At 37.2% G+C, this 27,973-nt stretch overlaps 1 protein-coding gene across 36 annotated transcripts in view; it reads left to right on the top strand.

The window, feature by feature from the left end:
* The window catches only part of EPB41L2 (erythrocyte membrane protein band 4.1 like 2), a 281,497-nt gene that overhangs the window by 99,214 nt on the left and 154,310 nt on the right, over positions 1 to 27,973 (top strand). Inside the window, exon 1 of one of the 36 annotated variants that reach the window (XM_043542913.1) lies at positions 22,748 to 23,199. The exons of 30 other annotated variants lie outside the window; for them this stretch is intronic. The gene's annotated coding sequence lies outside the window, so the exon portion shown is untranslated. Of the gene's footprint in view, positions 1 to 22,747; positions 23,457 to 27,973 lie in introns of those variants that run through there. 5 more of the 36 variants (XM_043542899.1, XM_043542900.1, XM_043542892.1 and 2 more) reach the window with 5 other exon arrangements.

The raw sequence follows: 27,973 nt of genomic DNA, 5'->3' as shown, positions 1-27,973 counted from the left end.
TGTTCTGTGTAATAAGTAGGGTCCCCCCCCCCCCCGTGGAAAGGTTACCTTTCATCCTCGTAGAACTTGGAAGAGAGGATTTTTGTCAGATGTTTAGAGGACTGGGTGAGAAAGCAGGGTTACATATGAAATTAGTGTACAACCTTTGCTATACCTGGTAGCAGTGCTTTGGAGGTTTTCAGTGAAGATCTGGGCATGCACAATTAAATTGTCTTGATTCCAGTATTCCTATAGTGCCCTCAGAGCATGAGATATGACTTGTCATGCAGCAGACTGTTAGGTTAGGTGCTATTGACTGGTATGATTTCATCCTACATACACATCTACCACATGCGGTGGGTCTTTTTTGCCACTGACATGCTCTTGGTTTTAATCTTCATGCTGGGGCTTAATTTGGGACTCCAGTTTTTAACTGGGGTTTTGGTTAGCCACTTTTTGTAAAGTGATTTAGTGGCTGTCTGCCCTAGACTTCATGGTTTCTTTCCTTCAGTCTTGGTGTCCAGACCATTAGCTTGCAATAATGGCTAATGTTTACTCAGTTACTCTGATTTTTCTCCTCAGACCCCCAACTCAGGGGTGAGTCTTGACTAATCCCCTCAATTCTATCTGATAGTCGTTCCTGCTGTTCTTTGTGTAAGTATAACCTGCTAGCAAGTTGGCCGCATAGGTAGCGCATGTGATGCACCACACTGGTGTTCTGACTAGTCACTGTTTTCTTACGACATTTGACCATGAGTCTCCCCTCCCATTGCACTTCCCTGTGTTTTTAAAGCTCTGAGCTTCTCTTTACAGTCCTGACCCTCCTCCACCCCCAGTGACTGCAGTACCGTCAACCTCTTTAGACATGAACCATGCTTTTTATGCTACTCATGGGCCTTTTAGTTCAGAGATGGGGCAGGGATAGTAAAACAGACTATTTTCTTCTGTCGGCTCCTGGACTCACCCATGGACTCACTATAAAAACTCTGTAATGGTGATTAGTCAACTAGTTGTGCAGGCCTGTGTTGGAGTAAGCTCAGACCGATGTCTTAAATGCTTTTGCGTTGCTTTCCTCATGAAAGTAATGTGCACAGCTGTTGGACTCCTAGATTCAGCCTACAGATAGTCATGAGAAAAGCAACTTGTTTGTGAACAAAACCTGCCAGAAGCTCTGCAATGGGTCTCTCTTGTAGCTATGACATGTGACTGTGTTGCTCATAAATTGAACATGCTTGAGTGCTCTGATGCTAAAATAAATGAGCGAATTATATTTTGACAATAGACTGTTATAACTAACAATGATTAAATTATAGGGAATTGTGAAACACATTCTTTGAGTGGCTGCAAAGGGAGTGACCCTGTTTTTAAAGCCCACAGAAAGTACTTTAGAAGAATACCATACAAAATGTAAAGGAGGAAAATGATGCATCCATAAGATACTGCACACTATTAACAGCAATAAAAGTTGACATTAATGTCTTTATTTACAGATTTGGTGAGGGTTGTAATATATGAATTTTTAGGCCCATTAGTATTTCTGATGATGAAGTGATTTATCATTTGCCTTCCTACTATAGTATCGCTTTGCCAGTCCAGTTTCATCATGAAAAAAATGTAAGAAATGTAAAAGCACTCTGGGTTTGATTTCCTTTGATTTGTAGTTGTAATACATGCTAGGAGTCAGCCATTCGCTTTCATTATATTGTAATAAGTGTACAGCAGGATTCGCAGATCCAGAGAATCTGACAGGGGTCATGACATGAATGTTCCTGTTATGGCCCTGAAGCCCAGGAAGGACGCAATGAAGCCGAAGGAGTTCAGGCCTATATTGCTACTGTGCCACCTCTACAAACTGTATAAGCATCTCATTCTAAACTACCTATTACCACTCATTGAAAAGCATTTAATCCCAGAGCAAGCAGGGTTACTCCAGGCAAGTAATGCACTGGTTGAGTGCTGAACATCACTTAATATTTCAAAGATGGCTTTAAAAAGGGTATGGTAACTGGTCAACAAACACAGCACCTATCAGCAGCATATGACACAGTGCATCACTGAAGGCTCCTTTCTAAAATAAACAACATGATGAAAGATCACTATATAACTGATGGCTCTTTGAAGAGATTGCAATGTTTTTATGTTGAACTATGGAACGGAAGCGAATGGTGGCAACAGAAAAATGGCCTACCACAAGACAGCATATTCTCACCAATACTTTTCATAATGTATATGAATGATGAACTGATCCATCTCAGCACAAAAAGTTTTATATATGCTGATGACCTATGCCCAAGCCAAGGATTTCACCTAGATTGAAGCTACAATAACATCAGCACTATCTGGTGTCTGTCTGTTACACCAAGAACCGACCCAGACATGTATTCTATTTCAGATACCACAGAAGGATGGATATTAGTGAACACAATAGATCAGTGTTAAATAGTTGAATGTGTGTGTGTGTTCTTAATTGACTTTCATTTGGTTAAATTCATGAATGGTATTGCCCTTTTTAATTTGTGTGACGTTTGGAGCAAATAGCTATCTCGTAGCTGCTCTTCCAACTACAAAATATTAAATCAAAGGATTGTCAAAACCGGTATGCATTTACTTTAACTTACAGCTGCCTTTTTGTAATGGTGAACACTGTAGTTAATTCAAGTTTTATTACTATAACTTCTTGTCCTCAGGTTGTGGTAGGCTTTAAACTATGGGTGGCTGTGGGTGGCAGGCTATGTGGCTATGGGTGGCTGATTTATGGCAGGCTGTAATTTAGAATGAACTATGGATGGAACCCAAGATGCTTTTCCCCCATCACACAAGGGTTTCCATAATACAAAACCAATGCCCTATACCACAACACTTACAAATGCACACAATATCATCCACAGAAGCAGCAATAGCCAAGCTGTGGCCCAACAGTTGGGTAGTCCTCTAGTTTACCTAATGATTATATGGCCTTAGCACAGTATTTAATACTTCAGTGTGTACAGTAACCATAGCTGGAGTACAGCCTCCATTTTTCTCCTTTTGCCATGGATTAATAGAAAACAGGGCAAGAGAAGAGTTCAGCACAAAGCAAAAATAGTAGTACTCTGGGGCAAAGGGTCTGGAGGTTAAGAACTTTGGTTTGATAGACAATTAAAAGCCAGCTGCTTGATATGGCACCATAAGTATCCTCCTCTTCTCTTTGCTTTTTTCCTACTGTTCTGCCTTTCAGCACATTTCCCACCCTAAAAATGTAAGCTTAGACACAAGCTGTTCCAAGTGATCTTTTTATCACAGAGAATACCTTTCAGAGTGTTTCCACTCTTTTTTGGCAAAATTTCCAGAAGTTTCTTGTATAGCATGTATTCAGGTTCTTTCCATTGACTCTTGAAGTTACTATCTTGTGGTGGCATTTTATAGTCATTCCACTTCTCATTTGTTTTCTGCATTCCACCTATCTGTTGAATGTATTCAGTTACTGGGTTTTTTTATTTGGGTTTACATAAAATATGGGGCTGACTTAGGAAAAATTGGATTCATTTTTAGATGCTCTGCATTTCTCATGTAAATAATTTACAGTAATAATGCTACCAGAGTTTAGATTGTGGGAACTAACATGATAGGGTATTTGCGCAGTAAGACTAGATCCTTGTTCATGAGTAACTGTTACCTGTGGTGATTGATAGACTCTGTCCAACTTTAAACAATGTTCAGAATTCAGAGTCCTTCATAGAAATCTGATTTTTATTGGTATAGTTGAGCAAAGACATTTATATTGAAGACATTTGTGAAAATACATTATTTCTATATTCTGAGTTTGGTTTCTGTGTGGGGCTTTAAAAATGTTTAAGAACATAAGAACAGCCATACTGGGTCAGACCAAAGGTCCATCTAGCCCAGTATCCTGTCTTCCGACAGTGTTCAATGCCAGGTGCCCCAGACGGAACGATCAGAACAGGTAATCAAGTGATTCATCCCCTGTCACCCATTCCTATCTTCTGGCAAAGAGAGGGTAGGGACACCATCCCTGCCCTTCCTCGCTAATAGCCATTGATGAACCTATCCTCCATAACCTTATCTAGTTCTTTTTTTGAACCCTGTTATATATAGTCTTGGCCTTCACAACATCCTCTGACAGAGTTCCACTGACTGACTGCGTTGTGTGAAAAAATATTTCCTTTTGTTTGTCTTAAACCTGCTGCCTATTAACACAAGAACCAGGGGTCACCAAATGATATTGATTTACTTTCTCCACACCAGTCATGATTTCATAGACCTCAATCATATCCCCTCTTAGTTGTCTCTTTTTTCCAAGCTGAAAAGTCCCAGTCTTATTAATCTCCCCTCATACGGAAGACATTCCACATATCTAATAATTTTTGTTGACCTTTTTCTGAACCCTTTTCAATTCCAATTTTATTTATTTATATATAAAAAAAATTTTTTTTGAGATGGGGTGGCCACATCTGCACGTAGTATTCAAGTACCATGGATTTATATAGGGGCAATATAATAATTTCTCTTATCTTATCCCTTAATGATTCCCAACATTCTGGTCACTTTTTTGACTGCTGCTGCGCATTGAGTGGACATCTTCAGATGTTTATTACACATTTAAATATTCACAATTAGTAACCAGAATTATGCAAAAATAATCTGTGACGAAGGACCTTCCTTTCCACTAGTCATGCATTTTCTGTTGTAATGAGACACCATCCTAATATAGGTATCCTGGGCTTTTCTGATTTAGAAAGGGAAACCCTGATAAAAGTACTGAGAGCTTCTGCCACAGTGCTACTGTGCTTGTGTAGACATGAACCATGAAAATGCTAGTATCACAGGGATGTGCATTCCATTTATTCAACCAATATTAATGCTGGTAGTACAGTAACCTGCTTATCTGTCTATTTGCGGAAGGAACAGGATTGGTGCTTTGTCTGTATAAACTGGTACAGGAACAGAAGCAGTCCAGTATTATAACATGTAGATATCTGAGGGGGGATTCTGCTGCCACACGCAAATTCCAGCAACTGCAGGGAAAGTCCTTCTCAGCCACTGCAGCCCTGGGCTGGGGCAAGCTCAATGAAGACAGAATTTGCAAAGAATTTAGCTGTGAAGCTCAAACAAATCTCTACTGAGCATGTGCAAACAGAAGTTTTTCAGAAGCTAATTTGGCCAATTCTGGGTGGATTTTTACAGGTACAGTAAAAGGCCAGTGCCTGACACAAAGGCCACCCCATCTGTCAAATTTTCAAGTCCTTGCCCCAAAGCATGGAGGTACTAGATCTTTGCAAAGAAAAGATCACCAGAATTTGCCCAGAACATTGGCAAAATAACATTCTCCCCCTTTCTCAGAATCATCTGAACTGATTTTAGTTAAAACTTTCCAAAAAATTCAGCCTGAAGCAGACACACAGCATAGAAGATTTCAGCCCAAACAATTAGAACTTTTGGTTAAGTTTTTTAATAAGCAACTCAAAACAGGGTCTGATAATGGGAAATGTCCAGCAACCTTAATAATAGGGAGAGTTACCCAATGCCACCAATAATAAAAATTAGTTACACTTGTTGATGATGATTTAGCTTAATTAAAACATAACCTCACTTAGTGCTTGTGCAAAAAATTTTGGTTTTTACTACACAAAACATTTGAAGTGTCTGTGTTTCTATTCATTCCCATCACCAAAAAGGCTGAGACAGTGGAAAGTCTGTTTAAAATCCATTTCTAACTGCATTGACCCAAAACTGTGTGTGTTTTAATGTGTGAAACAAAACACCCCCCTCCAACCCATTCCAACCTACATGGTTTTTATTCACAGCTGTGCATATATTTTTGGTATACATCCTTTTTTAATTAGAAAAGTTAAATTTGTATGCCCAATTCCAGGACCTCAGAAACTTGTTTTCAGCGGACATGTATTCTAACCAAAATCTTAATTTGTAGAGTACCATTCTCTGGTGGCTAATCCTGGGAAGATGAAAGCTATTCCACCACACACATTTATGGTATTGGCATAATTATACCTCAAACATCCTAAGCCAAAAAAGCTTAATGGTTGCAATTTTATTTTGCATATATAGCAACATATCACCAAATTAAATTAATAGGCAGCATGTTTTAGAACAAAAGCAAGTATTTTTTTCACACAATGCACGGTCAGTCTGTGGAACTCTGCCAGAGAATTTTTGTGAAGGCCAAGACTATAACAGGGTTGAAAAAAGAACTACATAAGTTCATGGAGGATAGGTCCATCAATTACTATTAGCCAGGCAGGGATGGTGTCCCTAGCCTCTGTTTGCCAGAAGCTGGGAATAGGCGACTGGATGGATCACTTGATGCTTACCTGTTCTGTTCATTCCCTCTGGGGCACCTGGCATTGGCAACTGTCTGAAGACAGAATACTGGGCTAGATGGACCTTTGGTCTGGTCCAGTATGACAGTTCTTATGTTCTTATAAATTTGTCACCAGTATAGATAATGTGTTCTTTCTGGGGTATCTCTGGTTTCTCCTCATACTATGTGCATCCTCCTTTTACTTATCCAAGTATACAGCTGTTCAGCACATGACATTGGGCATTCTGTGTCTGACCAACTGACACCGCATGTATTGTTCCTCAGAGTTACTTCTCATCATCTTTCCGCAGACCGTGACTGCAGTAAGGACAAGGGGAAAAGTTTAAGGAAATGTCTCTGCTGGAGCTCTTGGGGAATGAATCCTGGAGTCTAGTCTTGACTATAATAATTTCCATTTAAAATATGCATGTTTACTGCACTGTGATAAGGTATTTGTAATATTCTGTGCACTTAGACTGGAAAATACCACAATGATTCTACTGCATACTGTAAATATTCCAATATTAGTGGAAGTCATTGTAAATAAAATGTTGCAACATTGCTTATTCTTTTAGCTTGTCACACACTGGACATTATTTTAACTGTTGCAGGTTATTCACCATGAAGAATTTAATTCCTAAAAAGACTGAATATTTAGGAAAGGCTTTCCCAGATCCTGTATAGCAAATCTTTAAATTCTCTCAGAAGGTCGTTTTGGGGAATGCTTGTGATAACTTCTTAAAACAGTCAGTCAGTTTTTGAAGCAATAAAATCTAAAACGATCCATGAAATAAGATATGGAAAATCATATGGCTAATGTATCCTAAAGTAAAACTTAGTAGCCTTTAAACTTATTAAAACTTTAATAGCCTTTGTCTACGACACTTCTTTAGAATAAGACCACAGAAGCAGAAATGAAGAAACACTGTTCAGAAACAAACGAAACAATATTTTGTTACAGTAGACTTCACCTATACTTATAAAATATTAACATTGGTATGCAAAATCCATCTTTGAATATTTTTTTCTTAAGGTCTTTTTTGGCTTCTTGGATAATCAAACTGGTGAGCAACAGTGGAAAGAAACCATTGCTCTCCAACACAGATTTTTTAGTTTCTTCTTTCCATTCCTTCTCGACTGTGCTTCCTGAAGGGATTAATCACTCACTCCAACAGGCTGTTGAAGTGTCCTTTCTTTTCCTCAGACCTATAATGCTGGGGCTTAAGGAAAAGACACAAGGCACGTGACACGCTGCAATTCTTCTTCTGTTGATAAATAGCTCTTATAACCACTTTATTGACTTAATTCTCTATTGGTTTCATTAGGGATTAGTTAGATAGGGCTCAATAATGCTGAACTGATCTTGACATGGAAACCATGTCCAAGATAAAGAGAGAAACCCTGTCATATTAAGCCAGAATCTCAGATCTTCCCCCCCCCCCCCCCCCCAACACACACTCTCTCTCACTAGTTCTTTTCAGGTACAGGCCCACTGGCTCCCCTCACTACTCCAGATAAAATGGCCTTTTTCTGAATCTGAGTCTGTTTTTCCTGGGACTTCTGAATGCATCCTGGAATTTCCTCAAAATAAAGGAGATAGGATACAAGTATAGTTAAGTCAAGGGGGATTTTTATTCATGTGCTGAGCAGATGCAGACTATAGCTCTCCTTGCATCTTAATTTGCAGACTGATTAACCCACCCTATACAGGACATTATCACACAGCACGTTGTCGAAGACCTGCCTCAGATTGAGGCATCATGAAATGGATTGATGACTCTGCTGTTTATCCCATCCGTCCCAATTTAAAGAAGGTCAGCGCATGGTCTTTATCATTCAGATAGACTTTGACTTGGGTTTTCTGTTAGGCAAGCTCTTCCTTCAAGGATAGTATTTAGACATCGGTTTTTTACATATTACAGAAGGGAATCTGTGTCAAAGTAGGTCTAGTATGGAGTTGTGACACCCCCACTTCCCTCAACCAGAGAAAACAGATGTTTTCACCTACTAGGAATCCACGAGATACTCAAGTTAGCTACATACCAAGTAATTCTTCTTCACTCTTCAGTCAAAACTTCTGACAAGAGAATACAAAAATAGGTGGTGTAACAATGAGTCTGTGACTAACACTATTCTTGGGAAGTATGTTTCTCTTGCCATTGGACTACTTCGTAGCCAGTGGGGGATACAGGTAGCAAGTATTATAGCTGGAGCAATATTCCTTCTAAAGAAAGCAATCATCTAGTGGTTTTTTTGTTTTTAAGCCTATACATTTATTTATCCTAAATATGTCTGTTATTGGATATTGAGCTGCTAGTCGTATCAAGCGTAAAGGCTTTGTCTAGCCAACATTGGGACCCCAAAAGCAAAAGCTTTTAGCAATTGACATTTCTGAAACAGGCTTCGTGTGTCTTAAAAATTTGGCTGTGGTTCAATAATTAATAACTTGGTATTACTTGAATAACTTAAGTAGTTTTTTCTGATCAATACATAGTGGTGACTAAGTGTGTTCCAGCAATTTTGCAAGCAACTCATTTGACACATACTCCTGTGGATGCTATCAATACCAACTAGCCTGCATATAAAATTGTTGCCTTTTTCTTCAAGCAAGATGATAGACTAATGTGCTTAGACATAAGTCAGGCTTTTGACACAGTTTGGCATGCTGGCTTTCTAGCAATAGATACAGCATTAGCAGTGCATGGCACATTACTTAATTGATGATCAGGAAGGGTCTAAAAAAAGTAAATAAGATTAGGTAAAGGCACAATGGGGGCTGGTGGGGGAAGAAAAGCAGAGGCTGAAAGAGGTTCATATAAAAGCATGATATGCAATGAGATCAGAGTTTGTGCATGTGTGCAAAAGGGTGAAACCCAAATAACATTGTATTAAAACAGCGGTGTTGTAGTAGTAGGATTTTGTTTGTATTTTATATAATGTAGAATAAAAATAATAATGTAACATGTATTAAATGTATTGGTGTATAATTTAATTATATTTTTTTCCAGCCACTCTTCTTAAATAGCAAAAAGGAATGGCCTAATGGGCCATTGGTAAAGATGCATTAGCCAGAATGTGTGTCTGAGCTAATTTTAAGGCAGTAACAGACCTTTTAGATAGTAACACCACTTTGTTGTAGTTTAACATTTTAAAATAAGTTTTTAAAAAAATGTAATTGTTTTGTATACAAATAAGAAATGTGTGTTAAAACAATAATCCAATATAAGTTTTGTTAAATCCACTATTAATAAAAATACAAATTAATGTAAATTAAACTGAGCTAAGTGTGTCTAAATTAAAACCTAAATATTCACCCTACTCCCTTCCTATTATAACAGCCTAAATAAAAACACATCAACTCTCCAATAGACCAGCAAAACCAAATTAATTTATACAAAACATTTAAACAAAAACATTAAATTGCAATGCAAAAAAAGTGGGGTTTTTTTAATTATTTTAAAATGCTCAACATACAGAGAAATGGTGACCCTAAAAGGTCTGTTACTGGCTTAAAATTAGCTCAAACACACATTCTGGCAAATGCGTCTTTACCAGTGGCCCATTAGGCCATTCATTTTTGCTATTTAAAAAGAGTGGCTGCAAAAAATATAATTAAATTACACACCAATACATGCAACATTATTTTTTATTTTAAATTATATAAAATACAAACATAAAATCCTACTACAGTTTTGCACCTTGACACTGTTTTTCAGAAAGTCTTTATTCTATTTAATTTTTTCTTATTTGCAGTTGTCTATTTGGTGTAAACTAATTTAAAGAAAAGGATTTAAAGTCAAATACCATAATAGATCCTTCTCCTGGATCTTTAACTCCTGATTGTGATTGGGGAGAGTAAATTAGGTAAATGCACGTCTGAATATTGGCTAGAACAAATCGATACAATTATAGCCCCTTCTGAAGATAAGAATTTCAGTTAAGCTTTTCAATGTGAAGATTTTTTTTGAAAGAATTTTGATTAGGTTATCCTATTTTGGACACTCAAACAAGTGTAGTACAGTTTCATTTCCTAAAAATCTCAGGAATGAAAAATTTATTTGGCTTTTTATGTAAATGTCAAGGTTGAATCCCCACTCTGGCACTTCGAGTGCAGAAGGTGGGGACCCGCAAGGATTTTAAAAATTAATACTTTACACTCCAGGCTTGTATTACACTCCCAAGGTTACAGCTTTTCTCTGACCTTGGCTTGGTAAACGCTGCCACCACCCAAATGCAAAAAACCCCCTTAAACCCAGGAAGGAGCACTTGGGACTCCTCCCTGTGGGGTACCCTCAAGCCCTTTCACCCCTCTCCAGGGAAGAGCTGAGAGAGAAGAAAAAGAAATTTTAATTAGCTGGTGGCAACAGCTAAACAACGTATATGCACAAACCTCTTAGGACACCAAAAATTCAATACTGTTCTTAAAAAAAGTACATTTGATTAAAAACAAAAAGGAAGAAAATACATCTGGAACTTTAGGCTTTTGCTAGATTTTTAAAGGAGCAATTCCAAAAATGGGGGTTCAGCTTAAAGGTTACAAGCAAAGAAAAGTATTTGGGGTTAGCCCAGAGGAGATCCACAAGCCAAAATAAGAAATAAATCTGATAGTGTCTGTCTAAACATTTCCTATCCCAGTGATTCCTTCTAGGTATGGAAGATAATTTACACAGCATTCCTGTTTATAGCATTGTTGCTCCGTGTCCCTGCAGCCCAGAGGGAACAACAGACAACAAAGGGAAGGTTTTTCCCAATTTTGGAAAGTTTTAGCCCTACCATTGGCTCTTTTGGTCAGGTGCCCATGTTTTTTTAAACCTGTGCAGGGAGGCTTTTTAACCCTTTACAGGTAAAGCAAGTAGAGAACAGCTACCAAGAGGGATTTTACAGCTAATTGGCTGGCTGGGTGTCCATAAAAGGGAGATTCTCCCCCCCCACCCCCCCTTCATTTATCACAGCAAATATTTGAGATTTTTCAAGTTTTTTAAAGTCACCTGTGCTGTATTGTATTCCAGCACTTCTTTTTAGAAAGGCATAACTTACACTTTTTCTTTTGTTTTCTCACTGAAGATGCTTGTTTTAATCTTAAATTTGTGTCTTAATGCTTGGATTTTTTTAATAGATGTCTAGACTATTTATTTTCATCAGAATTGTTGTTGCCTTTAAGGGAGCCAAAGAAGTACTGTTGTAATTGGTATAAGAAATGTTGCACTTGAGATCTTACATACCTGAAAAATATGGCTGTCTGCATATTAGGGGGGTGTGTGTGTGTGTGTAATTATGGGCACGACATCTTAATGAAGTTGCAGGGAGTCGGTTGCTGACCGTGGTGTTGCTCATGTGATGAACTTAACAGTTCAGAGGATTCTCTCTTGACCTGATGCAGTTCATGTATGCATATTTCTAGTGAGCTGTATGGTTAGCTAGCAGAGTCTGTCTTAAACTTTACCTCAAATGTTAGCTGACATAATACAAGTATTTATTTCTTAAACTTGGCTTGTTCAACAGGAAAATGTTCATTCAGCCTCTCGTGAGAATAAACTTTTAAAAATTTATATCCTAGCTTTTGAGTGCTGGGAATTGTTCTGTTTGCTGAGATGACATTTACGATATTGAATTTTAATGTTATGTCCTAATTTCTGCATGTACAATGGCTGCTCAATATTCCTATTTTATGTAGCCTGCTGTGGACATTTTGTCAGTCTTTTTCACAGTCTTTTTGGCGGAGGATCTAATGAAGGGAAAATAAAGGAATGCAAAAAGAAAACTCCTCATTTCCTTGTTCCTCTTCGATAGTGAATATTCATATTTTCAGTATCAAATAGAAGAGAGCTAATCTAACATCTACCAAAAAAAAGTTTGAAAAATAATCCTAGAAAATGAACTGCTTTCATCACCCCTCCCACTGCCTCCCAAGTGTGACAATTATTCTCTTAAATAATGGTGAATCTTGGTTTAAAATGAATGGAAATTTTGCATTTAACCCTGTGCTGGATATTCTATTGTTATCGTGTGTGTGTGTGGTTATCACACACACACACATTTTAAAAAAAAAATTGATTCCAAGGAAACAATTACTGGTAACCTTTGAAATACAAAGAGATATTTGAGTTAATCAGTTTACAGTTGAAGATGAAGCCAAAACTCAGAAATACTGGAATCTAATCTTGACTATTCTGAGCTAAACTTGAAAACTGCTGAGCAGGAGGATATGTGAACATATATTAAAAAAGCCAAAACAAAATCAGCTACTGTAAATTCTTGGATAATGTCATTTAGTGTTTTGGAGCATATCTCAAATATTTCTTGAAATATTTCTTTTCAGGGCATCAGTCCATTAGACAATCTTAGTCGAAGGTTCACAATTAAAAAACCTTGAGCGTTTGACTACATGTTCAAGTGGCAGAGATACTCTAGTCAGTTTTGTCTCCACTCCAATATTATAAAATTCTTGCATGAGGTTAATTTAATAAGCATCAAGAAGCACTGAAACAAATTTAGTTTGTATTGCATACAATGGGAGGCATTAGATTATCTAGGTAAGCTGTTTCAGGCCCTCAGTTACAATTCTTCTGCATGTTGAAATGCGTTGTTTAGGGATTACAGTGATTGGCTTTTGTGAGCTGTTTAGGGTATTTTATGCAGTCTTGTTGCAGTGTCTGTACCATGCATGTTAATTAAAAATATTCCTTTAAATATTTAAAGATTTGAACGATGCTGGATTCGGGACTTGAACAATTTACTGGATGCATACTGACGCAAGGACTAATCCCTAATAGCCAGACTGAAATATCTGCATGGCCATGCCTCCCAAAGCTATTCCCCTAAAATTTAAAGGAATAAAAGTTTTTTGTGTATTTTTTTTATGCACAATATTAATTGTAACATTAACAATTTATTAGATAGAAAGTTGATGTAACTTACTCCTCTTGCTTTTATCACCTTTCCTGTTATCTGTCTGTCTCCCTTTTTGGCTTCATTGGAATCTTTCTTACACAGATCATGGTCATGGCCTAGCTCTTCCTGTTTTGTCTTCATTGTCTGTTTCCTGTTTTCCTTTCTTTCTCTACGTGATGTTCACAACCTCTTGTCTTGTCTTCTCTTCTTACATCTCCCTCAAAATTGTTCAATAGAATACATACTTCTCTATCTTATCCTAACAATTGTACATGAGCAAGACTGGCTACATATCCCACCTATTCACATGGAGCTTGGAAATGTTATCAGACCCAGTAGCCAGAAGTTTTAAAAGTACTAGTCAATGACTGATAGAAAAGATTGCAGTCCTACTGTCCAGGTCCACTGCACTTATGAGAAATCAGTCCTCCACTGTAGCTGCTGGGAAAGGGGAGGGTCCTGGAATTCCTCCCAAAGTGCTGTCCCTTCTTTAGAGGCTTCATTTTGGTTATTAGCCTCTGCTTAGTAAGTTTCTAATTTAAATCTGAACCCACTTTTCTCAACCCCTTGTTGGTTGCAGTAATGGGAAAAAAAAATTCTGTTTTGGATCATCCTTTAGCTGTGTGCGTGCATGTGTGTATGCAGTTTGATGGAGATGTCACTGTTGTTCTTTCTACTCCCCCTCCCACCCCCGCCCCCGAAAAAACAAAACAAAAAAAAAACCAAAACCATGACTATCTTATAACCCTCTGAATCTGTTGCTGGTCATACTTCTCCATCCCCAACCCTCCTGCTCCTCTGTGCAGTAAAATTGTGAAGCTGACCTGGTAGCTGTCATTTTCATATCTGCTCATATGGATCTCAGTGGCAACAGTGGAAAAATAAGACTGGCCAGTTTTACTCTGCTGCAGTTTAGAAAACTAGTGGCATAAGCTCTCTGTACCCTTACAAAAAGTAGTAACCTTCCGAACATGAATATTTAACTGATATATCTTCACAATTATAAAGATGAGAGATCTAATGTTTTTAAAAAATTTAAAACTTGTATTCAAGAGAAGTTGGTGTCACTCATCTGGGAAAGCGTCTGTCTTGGGTGTAGGTGAATGGATGCTTCAGTCCCTGACTAGATTGATGTATTTGAAGGCAGTGGGTTGCACCATTCAGTACAGATAAATTCCTAGCAGGAAGAGTGCAATCCTGCTAGTGTTACTCTCTTTAAAAGTCTGCAGGAAACCTATCCTTTGTTGGGTTAATGAGTGATAGCCATTGTACTTTTGGTAAAGGTAGAAGTTGTGGTGTGTGTGCAAAATTTTTCGAGCCTTTATGATCATAGAGAATTTTGCTGTGTCTTGGAAATGTTGCTGTGCTCCTTCTAAAGGGTCAGTTGTGGCTTTGCCACAAGGTGTGTATATTGGGTAGCAGACTGTCCCAATGTGCCTTTGTGGGTGGGAGGAGCTAGGAAAAAGGATCTTAGAATCATAGAATACCAGGGTTGGAAGGGACATCGGGAGGTCATCTAATCCAACCCCCTGCTCAAAGCAAGACCAATCCCCAATTTTTGCCCCAGATCCCAACCAGCCTCCTCAATGATTGAACTCACAACCCTGGGTTTAGCAGGCCAATGCTCAAACTGCTGAACTATCCCTCCCCGCCCCCTGCAGCTATCCCTAGACCTTGATGCCTAGCAGATCATAGATCCAGAGCGTGGCTGTGCTGTCTCCCTTGTATGGTGCAACGGTGGAGCCAGGGTTCACTAATTTCCTGTCAACTGCATGTGTGGGGGATATATAGAACCCACATGGCGGTGGCTTTTTTTTCCATACTGTCAACCAAGGTAATAGGTAGAACTGGTGCAAAAGGAGGTGAGGGGCACATTATGTCCCTGCACAGGCACCCAGGAAGAGCCAGTCTGGCATTAAATTTGCATACAGGTCGTTCCATTGCCACTGCTTCAACTCATTTTACTGAGGGGGAAAAAAAAAAGAAAAGAAAACTGACCTGAATCTAATCAGTTTTCACTATTTCTCTTAAATGCAATATGCATCCGATGAAGTGAGCTGTAGCTCACGAAAGCTCATGCTCAAATAAACTGGTTAGTCTCTAAGGTGCCACAAGTACTCCTTTTCTTTTTACGAATACAGACTAACACGGCTGTTACTCTGAAATATATCCATATAGCAGATCTGGGTCATATTGGACAGCTGAAAGGCTTTGTGTGTGTGATAAAGAATTCGAACATTAAACTACTGCCTTAAAGATAAATAAATGGTATCAAAGTATAGCCATAATGTGTGTATAATATATAATTTATGTAGAAAGTATAACGATTGGCAACTTGCATAGGAAGTATGAGTCTGGAAAGGTCTTTAGCGTGGAGGATACCATTTGGAGAAAGGCTCATGACAATCGGGAGATGAGACAAGAAAGTACAGTTTTACATTCTTACATAGATATATTTCCCTAAAATGTATTATGCAGCACATGATGATTTCAGTTCAAAGGTACAACAGACATAGCTTTATTCTGCCAGTGTTCACTCTTGTAAGTGTGATAATATGGACAGATAAAGGATTTTTCTTGTGGATGGTTTGGGAGTATGAGAAAGATGAGTGAGAAAGGTCAACTTGTTTCCTGAGTTACTGAATGTCAGTGAAACTCAGATCTCCATGATTCAGGAGCCAAATTAGCAAACAACGTTACTCAAAAGAGCCAGAGTAGTGTGAATTCATTGTTTCATTTACTATGCTACTATATATTCATATTTAAACAGTATGATAGGGGAAATAGTTATATTCTCATAGCAAAATGAGTGACCAAGTATTTATTTATCAACTACACTTATTTAATAACTTAGTAAAAGCATCCTGATTGGTTAATAACTTTAGTTAATAATTAAATTAGTGTTTTAATATCATGTGCTGCAAAGAGCTGCAGGAGACATTAAAAAGCCACTTGCAGCTTGCAAACTTCAGGCTGAGAATCACTGATTTACACCTTGATTGAGCAAAGTACTTAAGCACATGCTTAACTATAATCATGTGCTGAAGTGCTTTGCTTGATTGTGCCTTAGTTTACTAGGGTCTTTGAAAACATGTCATATTTAAGTACAGATGTAATTGATATGCACTTGACTCTACCTTTTGTCTTGTATATGTGAACGAATAAAGCTGAAACTAAGAAAGGCATGAAAAATAAATCAGTGTGCAGTCTAGTAACCTGCTGACTTCAAAGTCCTCTTACTCAGACTGAAAGTCACGGCAGATGAGTGCTCGATGACGTAGGTGCATCTTTTTAATTGGCTACAGCTAGCCAGGAACTCATTGCTATAGAAACATATCAATAGTGCACCAGGACAGCACTTGAGTTATATAGATTTATCTGAATAATTTTGCTAATTTATGGTGGATTATTTGTAATTTTCATTTCTGGAAGTTATAGGCTTTTAAGAGCAATAGGGATTAAATTTGAACTGAGATTTATGGTGGGTTTAAATTTCTGACCCATTATGTTATACATCCTGGAAAGTACAACACATGCTGCTAGGCTACAATCAAACTTGGCAAGGGGGAGAGAGGGAAAATGAATAACATTAATCTGCTTGTCTTTTGGCTTTCTTCAGTTATTTCAGCACATGAGTAAATGGTCCATTTCCAACAGTTGACAAGAAGGTGTGAGTAACAGTGGGGAGGGGGGAATAAGCATGGGGAAATAGTTTTATTTCCCCATGCTTATTCCCCCCTCCCCAGTGTTACTCACACCTTCTTGTCAACTGTTGGAAATGGGCCGTCGCGATTATCACTACAAAAGGTTTTTTCTCCTGCTGATAATAGCTCACCTTAATTGATCGCTCTTGTTATAGTTTGTATGGCAACACCCACCCATTTTTTTCATGTTCACTCTCTGTGTACGTGTATATAATCTTCCTACTGTATTTTCCATTGCATGCATCCCATGAAGTGGGTTTTAGCCTATGAAAGGTTATGCTCAAATAAATTGGTTAGTCTCTAAGGTGCCACACGTACTCGTTCTTTTTGCTGATACAGACTAACACGGCTACCACTCTGAAACCTGTCAGAATACACAATTACAGATACAGAGTAGACAATATATCATAATCATAGAACAGTGGTGAACATGGGGTACAGGACTGGGTATAAAGTGTCACAGAGGTCCCTCCAGCAAAGGCTCTTAAGCACAGTAAGCAGTCATGCGATAAGAGGGAAGATCCTCTCATGGATCAGTAACTAGTTAAAAGATAGGAAACAAAGGGTAGGAATAAATGGTCAGTTTCCACAATAGAAAGAGGTAAGTAATGGGGTCCCGCAAGGATGTGTACTGAGATCAGAGCTGTTCAACATATTCATAAGTGATCTAGAAAAGGGGGTAAATAGTGAGGTGGCAAACTTTGCGGACAATGCAAAATTACTCAAGATAGTTAAGTCCAAAGCTGACTGTGAAGAGTTACAAAGAGATCTCACAAAACTGGGTGACTGGGCAACAAAATAGCAGATGAAATTCAATGTTTACAAGTGCAAAGTAATGCAAATTGGAAAAAATCATCCCAACTATAAATTAAAAATGATGAGGTCTAAATTAGCTGTTACCACTCAAGAAAGATCGTGGAGTCGTCATGGATAGCTCTCTGAAAACATCCACTCAATTTGTAGAAGCAATGTTTTTTTAAACAAAATCCAAAAAAAAAAAAAAAAAAAAAATTCCTAAGAATATTAGGAACTATGAGGAAAGGGATAAATAAATGTCATAATGCCATTATATAAATGTATGCCCACACCTTGAATACAGCGTACAGTTCTGTCACCCCATCTCAAAGATATATTAGAATTGGAAAAGGTGCAGCGAAAGGCAAGAAAAATGATTAGGGGTCTGGAATTCCATATGAGGAGAGATTAAAACTGTTCATGTTAGAAAAGATACAACTAAAGGGAAACTGATAGAGGTGTATAAAATCATGAATAGTAAGGAGAAAGTGAAAAGGGAAGTGTATTTACTCCCTCGCATAACAAAAAATAATAAAATCTAGGGGTCTCCTGCTGAAATTAATAGGGAGCAGGTTTAAAACAAATAAAAGGAAGTACTTTACACAATGCAGTCAAGTTGTCCGGGAATGCTGTGAAGGCCAAAAGTATAATTGGGTTCAGAAAAGAATTAGATAAGTTCATGGAGGGGTAGGTTCATCAATGGGTATTAGACAAGATGATCAGGGATGCAACCCTCAACCTCTGACTTCCTGAAGCTGGGACTGGATGACAAGATCACTTGAAATTGCCCTGTTATGTTCATTTCCTCTGAAGCACAAAAGACAGGATACCGGCTAGATGGACCATTGGTCTGACCCACTATGGCTGCTCTTATGAGCACTGTTGGTAGTCTCAAATATCCACTCAAGTAGGATTTAATTCTGCAGAACTTGTTTAAAGAAGTATTTATACACGGTTTTCTTGTTTTCAGTACTTTAGTTAACATGACTCTTAGCACCATTATTGGACCCAAGCTTCAGTATGTGCAGTCCAAGAATTCATACTTAAGCTGTTCAGATCTTCTTCCTAGCAAAATGCGATGTGGCACAAGTTTGGAGTGAATTGATGCAAAAATACTTAAAGCAGCAGGTGTATTACTTTGAAGTTAAGGGTCTTGTCCTTATTTCCCCAAGGATGTAACTTGGTGGTAATAAACTTGTGTTGAATTGAATTTAGCCACGGTGCAAGTAAGTGGTGCTCCATTGAATTTATCATGCACTATGTGTGAATATCCCCCCGCAGTGTCTTGCTAAACAAGTTTTTTTTAATAAAACTATTAGATCAAATGATGAATGGTTGCCAATTTTGGTTTGAATTTCAAATATTTGTCCACTTAAGTCTATTGTAATGCTTTAAAATGTACTGCACATATGGAACAGAAGCAGAAAATGTGATTCAATAAGTCTGTGTAAATCCTCATTTAATTTGAAATACAAACTTATTATAAATCCATCTACATTTTTGACACCCACGTTTCTTTGAAATGAGTTAGTTTTCTTTGGTAAATATGTATTTATACAGTAATAGCCTCCCAGTCATGTCTTGGTAAGCCATCACATTAATTTTCTCCAGGTCCCCCCTAGAGAGTCATTTTTATCCTGATGTCCATAAGTGAATTATACATCTACATCCTCCCCCCTCTATCCCATTCTCTTCTCTCCCGCCGCCCTAAAAAAATTGTCTTAGTTTCTGAATGTGTTCTGTAACCAGTACCTTTTACAACAGGATTCTCAGGCAGGGACTGTCTTTTTAAAGAGACAAACTAAAGAGCCAAGCACTCTTGATTATCGGACATGGTTAGTTTTAATACCGTTGTCCTTGAGACACCGCCTCCACTAGCAGATATCTAAAAATTCCCTGTTGCATTACCAATTATGCAGCTCCACCAGTGGTAGACCCGTTTCTAGCTTTTTAGGCATTTTATGTAACCCAACTCATGACCGTTCTGAGTGCTCAAGTGGCTAAAATAGTGGCAGCCCTTTGTGCGTTGATCACTTCAGTGCTGCAACCATAGACACCACCAGTGGAGCTGCAGTGATGGAAAATATTTAGAAAAATGCTGTTGTATGGAAAGACTTTGCTGTCAGCCCTGCAGAACAAACTGCAAGGTTCAGTAGAGTTCCATGGGAGCTTTGAAATTTTTATTGGCGTTTTGTTTGAGGAGTGCATCTCCTGTTGTGGCTTTTTGTAGTTGAGTTTTCACTTCAAGTAAGACTCTTCTTTTTTTTTTTTTTTTTTTTTTTTTTTTCTCAACAGTTTGCTTCCTCAAAATAGTGGCTTGACAGTAAGTTTCTTGTGCTGTCTTGGTGCCTGACTCACGACTTTTGAAAACTTGGGTTTGGAAGTTGGACATACAGTGGTCCCACACAGACAATGAATACATACTTTCCAAAGAATGGTGATACTTCATACACTCCCAAATGCATAGTTAGAGCATGCAGTAAATGTTAACGTACGAGACAGCGTGGTAGAACTTAACTTACAGGGTGCAGGATCTTGCAGTTGGTATGCATTGTAGTGAGCAAGCAGGCAGAAAACAATTAGAGAATCAGTCCTTTTCTCTTTATTAAACACTTGTACTGCAATAGCAGTTAGGTTGGGCCACATTATATTAGGCACTGTGCAAATATATAAAAAATGACCATCCCTATCCCAAAGAACTTACAAGACAAACACAAGGCTTAATGGTTGACACAAAGGGGGTTGGGTCAATGACAAGGGAGACAGGATAAGAGAGAAGATGTGTGTACTATTTACTCTTTCAGGAGCAGTGTATGCAATTTGTCTGCCTAGCCATTCTAGTTTGTCTGGTTAATTGATATTTGTTGTGCTGCTGGAGGAAATGGCACAGTTTTGTTTCCTTGAATGTGTGACAAAACTGCCTTTTCAGCTCCTGCTGTTCTGATATCTGAAGAATCTTAACTAGTGGAAAAGGCACCTGGAATTTATCTGGAGAATCCAGAAGTATATCACTATACAGCTGCTAGTAGTTTGTCACCACCATGGATTTTAGACTGAGGTCATGACACAGAATGAAGTCTTTTCAAAGTTTTAGAGTACAACTCTCCTTTAAAGGAACATCAGAGTTCTTTAAAAATTAGAGTTTCGTCTGAAGAATGTTTGCTTGCTGCTGTCACACAACACAGCTAAGATTACTGAAACTTGAAATATTTGAGGGAAAAATCATTTCTGTATTTCACTTTCTTTTGTGCAGTGATAGCATTTTCTTTGGCAGTTCCCTGTACAGAGTCAGCTTTCATTGGCGAGTGGGGTTCTTGGGCATATCTGTGGATCTTTCATCCAGCAAGAGGGAAGAAGAAAAACTTAATATCAAAAAACAATAAAAAAAAAAACCTGCCGAAAAGTGATTATAAAACCACAGAAATGGGCAGGAGAGACCAGAGCAGGAACTACTCAACTTTATAAAAAAAAAAAAAAAACAAACACACACACAAAAAAAAAACAAAAAAAACCTGTCCCTAGATTTCAATGTGACCATGTCCCTTTTACATTTTTATATCAGAATACATGATTTTCTTTGCTTTTATGGGCATGCATAGCCCCGGAGCTGTTTAAACATTGTTTTGCCAGTAAACTTTTTTGCTTCTATTCTTTGCTTGTACTTTATTCAGACTAAGCAGTTATTTTGCATTTTTCACAATGGTGTCTGATCACTGTTCATAAATTGAGAAAGTACTAGAAACCAAGACAGGTGTTTACTGAGAATACGTCCAAAAATTAGCTCTGCAGTAGTACAGCACTCAGTCTAGCTGTATTGATAAAATACATTTTGAAGGTTGGATCCCCTCACAAAAGGAACTTACAATATCCTGCTTGTTGGACTCTAGCATGGTGATCATACCAAAAGCTAAGGGAGAAAATTAGTCATTTCCCAGTTCTCTGTGACCTTGAGCCTTGCAGTTGCCTTTATTTCCTTATTTTGCAGGCTCCGGTACATGTTCTCCACTCATGAAATAGTAATTGGCATATATAACTTATTGATAATAGAGAGGCTTGGAAGAATTTAGATTTTTATTGGTAAACGTCAATAAATGTTGATTTCAACACGCACGCGCGTGCGCGCTCTCTCTCTCTCTCTCTCTCTCTCTGACAAAAAGTGTTTCCATCAATAGTAGCTGAAATTTACAGATAAAGAAAGTAAGAGAGATGCTGCCTGAGAAATTACTAGAATTTGATTTAAGGATGGATACTTTGTATATTTTGACATATTGGCGACTAGAACAGTTAAGTGCAAAAGCTTTAACTTTTTGAGTCTCAGCATATGTCATTTAATAATTATTTTCTGACCCTCCCCATCATGTCCCTCAAATATGAAAATTAAATCAATAAAAATAAAAATGTTTAAAATCCATAATTTTGCACAACTGAAAGTAACTGTGTGCACGCGTGCGCATACTCACTATACAAAATAGAGAAAGTTCTTTAAAATAAACATTTGATATTTGTCAATTATAAAAAAAATTAATTCTGCCAAGCAAAACAGAAATGATGAATACTTGGTTGGGATATCAGGTGAACTTTTTAGTACTTTTGTGTTTCTCAATTTAAATTATTCTTCAATCTGTGCTAGAAAAGGCTGTGGTAGTAACTGTGATCTTAACTTTTAGGGCAGTGGCATGTGAAAGAAGTAAAGAGTTAGCTTTAACTTTTTTATTTTTTTTATAAAAATAGCTAAAAACTCAAGAATTAACTGAATTTGTAATAAACTGTCAATGTATTGCACCTTTGGAAGGTGACAGGCCAAAAAAAACCCCAACCTTTTTGCTTATTGCAAACTATAGAAGTAATGAAGGAAATCTCTATAAAATCATACAAAATAAGATGACATGTTAAATATACAGACCTGATCAGTGTTTTGTTTAGGTTTCTTTAATCAGAATCAGAAGTGAAATGTTTGCCTGTTCCAGCTGGATTGTATGTAGAACATTAGCAGTGTTGCATAAACAGAGCCAAAGTGTGTTGGTTTTTTTTATTTTTATTTATTTATTTTTAGTACGGGGGAGGAGTTGCTCAAAGGACAGAATAGAAGATTGCATTATGGCTTATTTTTGTTTCTTTGTGGCTGCTACGAGAACTTAATTTGAAGAGCCAAAAATCTACCCCAAAACAAACAAGCAATCTTCTGCTGGGGCAGATTTCTTCTTGAAAAGATTCTGTAAGGATTTTCCCACACGAATTGTTCATCTCTTGGTTTGTTGGACAGATACCAGGAAAACGGAGTTGTTGTTTGACCCATGTGCATATTCTGGCTGCTGTAATGAAATGAGTTGGAACTGCAGCCTGGTTTTCCACTGAGCATGTCCTTCTCCAGCAATGTCAGGGCTTGGGTGGGGTCACTCTTGTTCATTAAGCTTTTCAAACAGACTGTTGGATTTCATCAGCTGGCCACATTTATTTAATAACCGGGAACAACAGAGAACTGGCTTGATGTACAAAATAAAAATTACATATGTATGTATTTTGTTATATAGACTTTAAGTTGCTATACTTGAGATTTTGCATTAACATGTCAGGTATTGTAGCTTGTAAACAAAACACAAACTAGATTTCCATTGTCTCTGGCAAGGGAATCCGAATAGGTGGCATTGTTGTCAAGCTATTTGAAAGATGTGTATTTGCTTAAATTTCATCTCAGCTAGAAGGATATTCTGACCAGGACCCAGGATATGGAAGAGAATGGCACCTGGTAATGTGTAACACTTTTAAAGGTACCCTTGTTTGTTTGGTTTGCTTTCAGTCTGAACGTAGTTTCTTTTCAAATTTATGGGGTTTAATATTTGATTTTTTTTAATCATAGGATTACTTTGAGACAAATGTTTCTTTTAGATGCTTTTTAATTTTCTTTCAAATTCTAATAAAACATGTATTCTATAGTGCATGGACAACAGCAGCAAACAAAAATCATTTAAAAATATAAGTTTCAAGCAATTTCAGTTGTTTACTGAAATTCTTTTTCTGTACCTAATGTTTTCTGGCAACATCTCTTTAAAGAATATATACAGTATATCTGAAAAGAGAAAATTAACAGTTCTGTGCATCTTAGTGTAAAAGTGTAAGTAATATCTGGACAGCAGTGGCTCTGAGTCAGTTTCTAGACAAAAGATACTGATTTGCAAAATGACCAACAACTGTGCAAGTAATGGTCAGAGGCATTTGGATAATTCAGAACGTGTGTTCAGAACGTGTGTTCAAGTACCAGTTTTTTAATGTCATGTTGACAATATTCATATTTGCAAATTGTTTTGACTTTAAAATGAGGGGACGCTGCTTTCTGAAGTAGCTTTCTACAGTTGGTTTTCAGATAACTTTCAGTGTATTAGCATTGTTGTGATTTGCAGCAATTCCTTTTCCAGTTTTATTAAAAAGTAGCTTTTTTGTGCATGCTACAGCATTTTTACTGCCACCTGGGCTCTTAGGTGTGTGTTTGTCTCTACCTTGATCTTCAACATTAAACGTGATTATTACAGCAAATATCATTCTGTGCTACGGGAGCTGGTGTTCAGTCCTCACCTTTTCTATAGGGACTTGTCAGCTCAAATTAGTGATGACTCTCATGTGTTTTGGGAAGTGTAAATAGAGAGTGATGTCATGTGTACACCAGTTTTATACACAAGCAGGGAATTCAGTTTTACAGAATTAATGTTGTATACCTATTTGCACAGATTACTAAAATAATATATTATTGGAAATGGAGGTGGATTATTGTGACTGGGGGAAAAATATTGTATGCCTCAACACTCAGCTGCTTGATGGGCAGCAAGCAGGTAAATATAATAACAAAAGATAATAAATATTGTAACTAGGGCTGTCGATTAATCGCAGTTAACTCACGTAATTAACTCAAAAAAAAAATGAATTGCGATTAATCATACTTTTAAACAATAGAATACCAATTGAAATGTATTAAATATTTTTGGAAGTTTTGTACATTTTCAAATATATTTCAATTACAACACAGTGTACAGTGCTTACTTTATATTTTTATTACAAATATATGCACTGTAAAAATAAGAAATATTTTTCAATTCACATCCTACAAATACTGTAGTGCAATCTCTTTATCGTGAAAGTGCAATTTACAAATGTAAATTAAGGATTAATTAAATTTGTGACTGAACTCTTTGGGAGAGAATTGTATGTTTCCTGCTCTTTGTATGTTAGCTCGCATTGTATGTTTACTCGTATTCTGCCATATATTTCATGTTATAGCAATCTCGGATAACTACCCAGCACACGTTGTTCATTTTAAGAACACTTTCACAGCAGAGTTGACAACACGCAAAGAAGGTACCAATGTGAGATTTCTAAAGGTAACTACAACACTTGACTCAAGGTTTTAGAATCTGAAGTGCTTCCAAAATCTGAGAGGGATGAGGTTTGGAGCATGCTTTCAAAAGTCTTAAAAGAGCAACACTCCGATGTGGAAACCACAGAACTGAACCACCAAAAAAGATAATCAACCTTCCGCTGGTGGCATCTGACTCGTATGATGAAAACTAATATGCATTGGTCCACGCTACTTTGGATTGTTATCGAGCAGAACCAGTCATCGGCATGGAAGAGTAGTTGAAGCATGAAGGGACATATGAATCTTCAGTGCATCTGGCACCTAAATATCTTGCAAGGTTGGCTACAACAGTGCCATGCAATCACCTGTTGTCACTTTCAGGTAACATTGTAAACTAGAAGCGGGCAGCATTATCCCCTGCAAGTGTAAACAAACTTGTTTGATTTAGCGATTGGCTGAACAAGAAGTAGGACTGAGTGGACTTCTAGGCTTTAAAGTTTTACATTATTTTGTTTTTGAGCTCAGTTCTTTTTTTGTACATAATTCTACATTTTGTTAGCTCAACTTTCATGAGATTGTACTACGTTATTTGTATTAGGGGAATTGAAAAATATATATATAATTTATTTACTGTGCAAATATTTGTAATAAAAATGAGCACTGCACACTTTGTATTCTGTGTTGTAATTGAAATCAATATATTTGAAATGTAGAAAACATCCAAAATATTTAAATAAATGGTATGCAATTTTTTTTAATCGCAATTAATGTTTTTAATCTCTTGACAGCCCTAATTGTAACTAGTGACTTTCACCATCTGGGAAGGACTGATGCCTAGAAGTACCTTCCTCAAAAGCATTGTGTCTGGGTAAATTTGCCAGCCTGCATACCATATTTGTTTTTGGAACAATGGTTCTGTGGGAAATACTATTTTTATAGAAACCATACCTTCAGAGGAGGTATTAAATCTGGCCTCACAATACTTAATGTACACTTGGTTGACTGGATATTTTCTGGCATTATGTTAAAAGTATTTCAGTCCATGTTTGGCTCTATTTATATAAAAATCTTTTTTTTTAAAAATTGTGGTTTAAAACAAAATGGTGTGTAACAGTATGAACAGGGAGAGCTTACTTTTGCCATATGTTTGTGTGTCTGACTTTGGCTGGGGAAATCATTGCTGTAATGAGTTTGGTCTGTGGAATTGCTAATTTGTAGCACTATTCTAGCACCATCTGCTGATCAACCTGTGGCGTGGCAATGACATTTTGATCTGCTTATGTGTTTGCTTAGCTCGAAGTGTACTCGCAACTTAGCATCAAGAGGAAAGAAACAGAACCATAGGCTAGTCAGTTTATAAGTGTTTGGAAATAAGATTTTGACAGTAAGGAAAATGAAAGGATCTGTGTACTATAATGTAGTTTGAGTTGTCCAGTTGCCTAGGCTGTCACAAAAGACTCCGCTACAGCTGTAGACCTTTAAAAGAAACCAAATTTTGTTGATTTGGTTCCATGTGTTGAATCACTGTGGTATTTGTGCCCATCAATACTGTAGTTTCTAAGCTTGCAGAGAAGAGGATTTGACAGCATGAGATTAGTTCAGGCCCTAGATCTGGTAGGATTGTCATAGTAGTATAGGAAGCTGTTTGGCTCTGACAGGCTTTTGTCATATGACTGCTTTTCAAACAAACTAAAGTTGAGTTTGCTGTCTTCCTATTTAGTCTGTGCACCTTGACTGGGATTTAGTACGATTATGTTATAAGCACTGTTTGGGCTGCTTTTTCCGAGCTTTAGTATGTAAATATTTATATTTAGGTTTATTGGTATACATAATTAGCTTCCCTGTTTAAACAAAAAGAAAAGGAGTACTTGTGGCACCTTAGAGACTAACCAATTTATTTGAGCATAAGCTTTTGTGAGCTACAGCTCACTTCATCGGATGTCACTTCATCGGATGCATCCGATGAAGTGAGCTGTAGCTCACGAAAGCTTATGCTCAGATAAATTCCTTAGTCTCTAAAGTGCCACAAGTACTCCTTTTCTTTTTGCGAATACAGACTAACATGGCTGCTACTCTGAAACCTGTTTAAACAGTTGTTAATGTAAATAGAATAGCTATATAGTCTGAGAAGTATTTGATGTAGGTATCTTAATTAAACTTTTTGTTTTTAAATTTCACTGAACTATCATGCTAAAGTTTAAAATATAGTCTCGGTTTTGTCTGTTCATTTTTAAAGAGTTTATCATTGTTAAAATGAAGATTGGGACCAGTGCAAGTTTAATCAATTTCTTTTGCATATAGGGAGCTAAATTTTTCAAAAATTAAATATCATGCCTAATTTGGATTTAATTTTGGAGCTATTACTGGGAAACCAGTAGTGGGTAAACTGGTAGCGATACAATTAAGATAAATAAAGTGAAACTGGCTTACTTTAATTGTACTGGGTAAACCTAATTTGCAGGCTTTTTTTTCTTGGCTTGTATCTCAAGGATCCTGAAATTGGAAACCACACCCGTTGTGTTAGTAATTTGTTTCCCAGAGTTTGAAAAGCCTATCTTAATTCCTACAGCAGTAGATTGTCATCTTTCACAACTGAAGAGCAAATTTGGATTTCCTGTCCACTTAGTTTGCTAACAAGACATTCTGAATGCTATAAACTGATATGCATCTTTAATATTTGAACCGGCTCTTTTTATATTTGGATTACTCTTTAGTATGCCTCTTCAGAAAATGATCTCTACTACACACAACCATACAGTACAAGAACTCTTTTTTCCATTAGTATTAGGTGGTAAAATACAATTTTTTTAAAATGTAGAATTTTAAAAAACTATACACAGAACTATTTTCTAGATGTACTCCTCCTGATTCTGATCTTCTTTATACTGGTGTAACAGAGAGACTGTACTCAAGTCAGTGGAGTTATGCTAGTGAAAA

This window comes from Chelonia mydas, chromosome 3 (genome assembly GCF_015237465.2).
Source record: "Chelonia mydas isolate rCheMyd1 chromosome 3, rCheMyd1.pri.v2, whole genome shotgun sequence".
In the NCBI taxonomy this organism is placed as follows: Eukaryota; Metazoa; Chordata; order Testudines; family Cheloniidae; genus Chelonia; species Chelonia mydas.
Note: the sequence above shows the minus strand (reverse complement) of the source record. Positions and strands in the feature narration are given on the sequence as shown.